This window comes from Balaenoptera acutorostrata, chromosome 1 (assembly GCF_949987535.1).
Source record: "Balaenoptera acutorostrata chromosome 1, mBalAcu1.1, whole genome shotgun sequence".
Classification (NCBI taxonomy): domain Eukaryota; kingdom Metazoa; phylum Chordata; class Mammalia; order Artiodactyla; family Balaenopteridae; genus Balaenoptera; species Balaenoptera acutorostrata.
The window spans coordinates 82,845,020-82,854,442 of record NC_080064.1 but is presented as its reverse complement, the minus strand read 5'-3'; positions in this window follow the sequence as shown (position 1 = coordinate 82,854,442).

Genomic DNA, 9,423 nt, shown 5'->3' with positions numbered 1-9,423 from the left:
GGGTGGCCCGGCGAGGGTGGATCGCCGCCACTACCTTCTCCCAGCCAGCTGAGGCCTCGGAATCCTTTCCTAGCTAAGTTTGGAGACAAAGGAGCGCTGGATTTCGTTAAAAGAACTCTTTGCTAACCTTCAGGAGCCCGAATTGAGGTTGAAAGGAAGAGGAACGAAGCCTAGGCTCGGGAGTGGGATGCGGGCAAAGCAGAACCCCGTGTGCCTGGGTTTGCATCGTCCGGAGGAAAAAGCTTTTGATGATATCTAATAGACGTTATTCGGCTCAAAGCTCTCTATGGTCCTCCACCCATTTTCTGGTTTTATGGGAAATGAAACATTCAGAGAAGTGACTTGCCCTACCAGCCACTACTAATAGCTAAGCTGGAAACTAGAAATAAGATCCAACGTAGTGGAAAGGCGTAGTGTACAGTGAGCCAAATTACAAGGTTCCAGCTTAGACATTTTTCATGGTGTATTGCACACTGGCTTCTGATGAGGTGGAAAAAAAGTGTGTTAAAGTATCTTAACTCTGATTTTTGCTTCTCTCCAGGGAAGCAAACGTGTGTCAAGTTCTTAACAAAAATTGCATTATTTTTAAAAACTAAGTTTGCCATACTGTCATTTTGAAGAAGAGGCTGTGTTATAAATAGCAGGGTGTTGCAATTTCTAAAAAGTAACAAGATACCATTTAAATCAGTTTAGGCACTTTAGTTAATGGGATACTTTGTTTTCCATACATTGGCAGCAGCTGGCTTGTTTGAAATGTTTTAAAGTTTTTTATTTCGGTTTAAGACCCTAGATGTGGCACCTTGAGGAGACCTTACTTAATTACACTTTTTTTTTTCATTTAGCGTTTTCTCCAGTACACTTGCAGGTTCTTTCATTTCTTAAGTGTAGACACTTGTTTTTCAGTGTTCCTAAGTTTAGTCAAAACAAAATTTCTTTGATAAAACAATATTTTTTAAATTTTCTTCAAAATAGGAATGTGAAGGAATGTGTTGGTGCAGATGTTGGCTCTCTAAGTGTTTTTGTAAGTCAGTTTACTGTTAATTTAAAGAGTTATAGTGTCTAAATTTATCTCAGCCTTACCAAGTTTGTCAGACTGAAAAAGCTAGCTAGCAAAAAATGTCCCCCAAATTATCACATTATTATCACTGACCCAAATATTATCATTCCTGAAAAAATGTAATAATGATAGTTACACTTGTTCATGTAACATTTATGCTACATAGGCTTATAGAGTTATGATACATAAATCAGTAGAGCATATGTGTTGTTATTCCAGTAATGGTTTATCACTACAGGGTTCTGTGGTAGCATAAGCAAGAAATGTGTAGTAAAGGAACCTAAGTTCCAGTCCCAGTTTTTTGTTACTTTAGACAGGCCACTGTCCAAGTCTCCTTTTCTTCAACTAGAAATGGAAATAATATATAACTCAGAAGGTTCAAAGTCAAATGAGACTACGCAAAAGCACTTTTAACATTATGAATTATTATACAGATGTGTTTATGATTGTCATCTTTACCAGGTCTGGGCAGTCTTCAAGTAATAATAAACCATACATAATATGGCTGAGAGAAAATTTAATTAAATATAAATAGTAGGATGATATTGTAACTGAAAGTGGGGTCTGGCTGCTTGCTGCTCAAAAGCCAATAAAGAGGCAAGGTTGGTGGACAGGAAAGTTTGCTTTATTTTGGTTGCCGGAAAAGGGGGTGCGGGGAGGTTGGAGGGCGGACGCCTGTCCAAAGACTGACTCCCCCCCTCCTACAACTAGTGAGCAAGAGCTTTTATAGGTTGAGGGAGAGGGCTAATGCAGAAACAGTACAGTCAGCTCTGACAGTTATCTTGAAATTGGCCATGTGGTGGTCTGACCAGCATCATCTTGGTTTTTTTAGGTACAGTTGATCTTCAGTTCCATGGTCGGTTCGTTCCCATTTCCTTGAGTCCAATTCTTGGAATTGTGGCAGCTTATGTCATGGCTACAGTCTGGTCATCATGTAGTTAACTTCTTCTACCTGGTGGGGTTTCAGCATCTGTAAGACAGCTCACAGGATACGGCTCAGAATATTCTCTCTAGCCCTTGAGAAGGAACTAAAGGCCCTTGACTATGCTCAATGACTAAACTATTATTATTTGGTCTCCTTTGACTGTTTTCCTTTGTTTCTGCATTTTCTCACTTCTCTCACTAAAGTTATTATTTGGCTAAAGTTTTTCCACAGACAAAAGGCAAGCTGAGGACATGGGGGGCATAGACCATAGGGTCCTGCTCCGTTTCAATATATCATGAAATATGCTCATCTGGACCCCAAATTTAAATAGTTATTTATAGAACAATATATCCCTATTATAACTGGGCTTTTGAAAACAAGGATAACATCTCTTTAATAAGGTTTAAAGGTTTTAGAGAGAATGCATATATATGAAATGTTGTTTTTTTTCATGGTATCCAAAAATTGATGATATGAAAAGAAGAAAAGCTGTTTCTTATGATGAGTTAGGCTAACTCTGTAGTAGTTATCTTAAAATGTTAATTTGTAGATGCCTAGGTTTTCAACTAAAATTACTGACAAGAATATTATACCATATGTAATTTGAAGTTAACATTTGAAAAAGCAAACAATACTCTCCATTATGCTCATTTGTTATTACTAACACAACAATTGCTAGCTGGTGATAATTCAAAATTTTTAAATAACATTTGTATACTTCTTTTGTGCTTAGCACTGTGCTAAGTACTTCTACCTGTATTTTACCCACGTACTTTTACCTGTATTCCCTCATTTAATCCTCAGAGCAACCTTATTTGATAGATACTGTTTTAATCTCTATTTTACATATAAGGAAAGTGAAACTTGGTAAAGCTAAATTATTTCCCTGAAGTCAGTAGATCAGTCAGGATAGGCTAGATTATGTTGCAAGAACAAATAACCCCCAAATCTCAAAGGGTTTATTTCTTGCTCATGTTACTGGTTCATCATGGGTCAGCAAGAAGACTTAACACATAGTAACCACTCAAAAATCCATTGGAACTGTTGAGAATAAGTAATGAAGGAACTTTGAAGTACAGGCTTTTGACTATATTTTGAGGTAGAAAAGAACAAAGTATTTGTGTTCAAAGTAACAACGTGAAGTTGTGGAGACAGAAATCGTTCTGGAAACAATGAGGAGATTGCCTTAATTGGAGTAAAGCGTTTGTGTTGCCCAATAGTGAGAGAAAAGTAAGATAGCCAAACATAGGAGGCAGCAGAAGTCACGAAGTAATAGAAGCCAAGAGGTAGAGGGAGAGGAGAGAAGTCAGTCAGTTGTAACAAGGGCAACAGAAGCAAGGAGAGAAGCCTTAGGGCCTCAAATGCTGATGTCAGAGAGCTCCCCAAAATAACTAGATCGCTAGAGTGTGGGTGTATTCTGCTTTCGAAAAAGACAGTACGCGTCCATGAAGCAGTTTCCTGTGCTTGTTTACTTCCTATATATCTTCATAATACTCTTCTAAAAATCCTATTTTTGTTCTACACAACTTGAAAGAGTCCAGCTCTAGGCTTTGGCTTCACATCTGGGTTTGATCCCCACTCTGCCACTTAATTAACTGTAACCTTGGGCAAAGTATGTAAGCTGTGTCTTGATTTTTCTCATCTGTAAAATAAGAGTAAGAGTACCTGCTTCACAGAGGTGTTAAAGATCTAATGACATAATACAAAGTGTTTAGCCCAGAACTTAAATGCTCAATAAATGGTGATAGTTGTTAAAAATAATGATTGATAATCCTAGGAATGGAATAAAGAAAGATGAATCCAAGAACTATTTCACAGAAAGAATTAGAAGAACCTGGTAGTTTGGCTCCTAGGTGGTCAAGGAAACAGATCAATCAAATACAATTCTAAGATTGTTAGCCTCAGAAACTGAGACTAGGGATTAGGGTAGTATCAAAAACAGCAAAATTGAAAGGGAGCAGTTTAGGGAAGGTGTGCTTGCTTTTGCACATGTTTGGGTTTGAGGCAACAGTAGGCATTTAAGCAAGTGATGTCCTGTAGGCAGTAGAAAGAGAAAGACAGCATCCGATTCTACATTCATTCAATAACTGAGTGTCTACTGTCATAAGTATAATGTGAGAGAAATAAACATACAACATACAACATCCTCCTTGTTTCCAAGGCCCCTACAGTCTGTTGGGAGAATCAGAATATAAACCAGATTGAAAAAAAAAGTACTCTAATCAACATACAAGCTAAGGGTGTACAGAGGAAGGAGAGATTAACACACCAGTTGTGAGATACACAGGGCTTTAGGGAAGACAACATTTTAACTGAGCCTTGAAGACTTGAGTAGAATTTTAATAGAGAAAGAAAGAGTATGCAGCTGAAGAAGAAACACAAAAGTACATCATATGAATTGAGAAAATCAAGTAGCCTGGAGTGGTAGGGTTTGTGAAGAGGTATAGTGGGATATGCTGCAGGAAAAGTAAATTAGGCCCAAAAGATAATCAATCAGTGCCTATTATAAATTACACACTGTGCTGGAAGTTTTCACATTCACTATTTCACTTAATTTTCAGACAGCCGTACAAAATGAGTGTTTTGACAGGTGGGAAGAGAGTTTTAGAGAGGTGTACTAATTTGTTCAAAGTCTCATAGATAATGAGTAATAAAGCTGAATTTGAAACCAGGTTGTTGTTTAACTCTGAAGCTTAGGCTAGTATCAATATGGTAACTATCTCTAAACAACTAAGAAAAAAGTTATATTAATTTTAGCACTTTAAAAATATAAAGCACTTTCATGTGTATTTGGTCCTTATTACTAGTCATTAATCCCATCTTATAGGTGGGAAAATCAAAATGCAGCAAGGTTATTTAAGGTCACAGAGTGAGTAATTGGCAGATTGGGAATACAACCCAAGCATTCTGACTCCAAAGCCTCAGGTCTTTCCAACATCATTTTAAGGAGTCTAGTGTGTCTTCTGCAGGCAGTGGAAAGAGCGAGTGAACATTTTTTAAGGGGGATGACATAAATGTTTAAAAAGATTAGTCTGGGACAATATGTGGGATAGACTGGAATAGAGACGAGGACACTAGTTATTAGTTATTAGGCTGCTGCAAAAACAAGTTGATAATGATGTAGACCTGAACAAAGAGAGTTTAGTGATACTAAGATGGAACAAATCAGAGTCATTTGGAAACAAATTATAGAATTTTGCTTCTAATTGCATCTGCAAGTGAGGAAGGAAACGTAAGTACTACAGAGCCAGTGAGCATCTGGTTTGTTCATCCCTGCATCCCTGGGGCTGCACAGTTCCTGGCACATGATAGGCACTCAGTAAATATTTGTTAACTCTGGAAGTGAATGCGGACCTTTAAGGATAGTAGAGTAAAAAAGAAGTCCAAAGACAAAAAGAAGAAAGTATGTCAGGGAAGACTTGATAGAAACCAAAAAAGCATAGTGCAAAGGAAACCACGAGGGGAGAAGTGGAAGAGTGTGAGATGCCACAGAGATGCATTGTTGGAAGGGGATCAAACAATCACTGAAGTGAAAGGTCAATAGGCAAAAGCAGAAGTCAACATGCAAACAGTTGCATGTTGACTTCCTCTCCTACGGAGAGGAATGAGGGAAAGAACTGGAGCCAAGGAGCACAGAGTACACTTTCCAAAAGTTGGGTGGTAAACGGAAAGGGGCAATGGGATGACAGCTTGGGGGAAAAGCTGGGTCAAGGAAAAATTGCAAAGGCTAGGAGACACGTGTAATTCAAAGGAAAAGAGGTGTAGATTGAAAATACAAGCAAAATAAGGTCTTCAGGAAATGGAGGTGGATGAGATTGAAAAGGCACAAATAGAGTGATCAGGATTAGATATACAGATCTGGGCATGTTTCACAGAGAGGAGAGGCTGAAGGCAAAATTATAAGTGAGTGATTATAGACAGTGATCGCAAAAGGAGATGACCAAAGGAGAAAGGATATCGTTAGAGGATGACCACTGGCAAGGGCAAAAGAGGGGTCAGAGAAGTAGCAAGAAAGTTGTATAAATTCACTGACACATAAACTGATACATGACAGAGTTTAAGAAAGAAGTAGCCAAAAGTGTCAAGAGTTACAGAGAGGGGAATAAGAACTGAGAATAGATGGTGTTCATCTAGTGATATTTGTACAAGCAATTCATAAATAAAAAACTTGGAATTCCTTCTTTTGTCTACTCTATGGGTCAACTTTGTAACTAACTCAGGATTTTTAAGGTGAATAACGAATTCCTTTGTCTATAGGTGATAAATTTAAGATGTGATGCAAATAAGTTTTTCTTTCAAATGATATGACTTTTGAATACAATTCAATTGTGCTAATCTAAAAAGCATTTGAAGCACATGAAACTAGGAAGCCTACTTATGTAAATCCCATTATTCATTCATGCGTTGCGTTCATTCAATGAATGTTTATTGGGTGTCTATCATACACTTTGCTAGGTACTTGGGATATAACTGCATTGGCAGTAAATAAGAAAGACACCATCCCGGCCTTCATACCTAAAGCAATAATACCAAATAAAGAAAAAAGCTGTATTTTGCCATCTTCGTTTCTTTTTTTTTTTTTTTTTAAAGATTTATTTATTGATTGATTGATTGCTATGTTGGGTCTTCGTTTCTCTGCTAGGGCTTTCTCTAGTTGCGGCAAGCGGGGGCCACTCTTCATCGCGGTGCGAGGGCCTCTCACTATCGTGGCCTTCTCTTGTTGCGGAGCACAGGCTCCAGATGCGCAGGCTCAGTAGTTGTGGCTCACGGGCCCAGTTGCTCCGCGGCATGTGGGATCTTCCCAGACCAGGGCGCGAACCCGTGTCCCCTGCATTAGCAGGCAGATTCTCAACCACTGCACCACCAGGGAAGCCCTCTTTTTTTTTTTTTTATGGGAAAATGCTTATGATATTGTTCAGTAGGGAAAAAAAGGTTATGACTCCACTTTTTTTAATGTACAGAAAAAAATGAAGACAAATATCAGAAAGTCTTTTCCTTTGATTCTGGGAGGTGAAATTATAGATGACACTTTCCCTTCTCTTTTTACTCTTCTGATATCTTCTTGATAATAGGGGAAAAAAAGTAGTCTAAAATAATACAGAAATAATATAGTATATATGTTTGAAGAGTTATTATGTAGGTATTAAAATTATTATGTATGAATTAGCACTTTCCCTTGAATATTAAAGCAAAATATAACTATTGTTATTAGAACTATATAAAAATACATATGTAAATGGATAAAAGCTGAAGAGAAACATTCAAAAATCAACACTTGTGTTGGAACAGAGAAATTATTGGTGATTTTACTTTTGATTTTTCCTTTAAAGTTTGAAAAAAAAATCTTAATCTAGTTTTTTTAATGTCATATTAGCAAGTAGTGAGAAATTTATTTTTCTATTGATTTATAAATGTATACATTCTTCACATTCACAATGTGACTTGAAAAAGCAGTCCTTGGATTTTAACTCTTTTGTTTAGCTAGCAAAGCTCTTAAGTTGGTGATCCCCAGGTGAAATCTAACCCACAAATATTGTACCAATTATTTATACCCACAAAAAATGCTGCCTAACAAGCTACCCCAAAGGTCAGTAGATTAAAACACTAACCAGTTATTATTTCTTAGGAATCTCTATGTTAGTTGGGCAGCTCTTCTGGAATTGGCTGGGTTTACTCATTTTCTGGGTCAGCTGTGAGTGAGGTAAATGGCTCTACTAATTTTGGTTGGACTCTCTTGTGTTTGGGGACCAGCTGTCATCAGATCTAGAAAGGTTCCATTGTCTTTCACATTCTTCCAGCAGGTAAGCCTGAGCATGTTCTCATGAGGCAGAAACTGTCTACTCATTTATGCATTTACTCAATGGGTCTCCTTTGTGCCAGACACTGTAACAAGGAACTGGAGAAATAAAGTAATATAGAAAGTTACCCCTTCTATCGAGGAGCTTGCCGTCTAATGGGCAAATAAACCAGGGACTACAGTGCAGTGTGTTACGTGCCATGATTGTGGCGTAACCGGCCCCATGGGCATAGGATCTTGCAAATCAAAGTGTCATAGAGGAGGTAATCATTGAAAAAGTTTTCAGGAAGAAGGGGGAGGGAATTTCATGCAGGGAAACAACAAAAGCTCATTTAAACAGAACATCACGGCATTCTTGGTGAGCTGTGATACTTTGGTGGAAGGTGTAGGGAAAGGAACATATGAAGGAGTAGCATGAGAGAAAGCTATTCAGGGAAGTGTAGTATTTAAGGTTCTTCCAGTTGCAAATAGCAACTCTAGCCAGTTAAGCTGACTTTACCAGAAGGATGCCGGTATATCTCACAGAATGTTGGTAATTGTTGGATAATCAGGGAAACTCAGTAGTAGGAATCCATAAACTGTCCTCCTCGTGGGCTGTAAACAACTCCCCATCTCTATGCACCTCAGTTCAAAATTCCAGTTTCCCAGGAGAGCAAGTCTGTTTGGCCAGTTTGGGTCAGATATCTACCCCCAAGTCACTCAGCCATGACTAGACTACAAGTCACATGTGTGGCTGTTGCTGCAGTTCTGTCCCTGTGCTGGGGAGGGCGATGGCACTGTGAGCTGTGTGTCTGGCCTAAGAGGTATCCATTGTATTTTATTATTTAGTTGCCTTTCCCCACATGTACAATGACAAAAACACCTCCAGCCTACTTGATCCAGCCATTCTAGTCCAACAGCCCCTGCTCTTGCCCTCTTCCATGCCCAAAAGTACATCCAACTGGTGGAAGGACATCTAGAGTTATTGCTCTCTTAGTCCTGATCTCTGGAGGTAAAGTGCCCATTCTTCTAGGTCTCATCTAGGTGTGGGTCCTCATGGTCTTGCAATCCAAGAACTAAATGGTAAGTTTAGTCACTACCAGTACACTCTGTAAATAATTTGGGGGCCAGGGGTCTCAGTGGTTGCTACAGAAAGAAAGGAAGGAGAATAAAACAGTGACAGTCGTTTTATTTTATTTATTTTTAAAATTTTTATTTTTATTTTTATTCATCTTTATTCATTTGTTTTTGGCTGCTTTGGACCTTCGTTGCTGCGCGCGGGCTTTCTCTAGTTGCAGCTAGCAGGGGCTACTGTTCGTTGCAGTGTGCAGGCTTCTCATTGCAGTGGCTTCTCTTTGTTGCGCAGCACGGGCTCTAGGCATGCGGGCTTCAGTAGCTGTAGCACACGGGCTCAGTAGTTGTGGCGCAGGGGGTCAGTTGCTCCGTGGCATGTGGGATCTTCCTGGACCAGGGCTCGAATCCATGTCCCCTGCATTGGCAGGCGGATTCTTAACCACTGCACCACCAAGGAAGTTCCAACGACAGTTATTTTAAAAGGGAAAAAATTGGGTAATTTTTCAGTCTTCAGATATTCCAGCAATATATTCCCGCTACTATTGAAGCCATAACTGATACGTATGACAACCCATTACAAGCTTCCTTGCT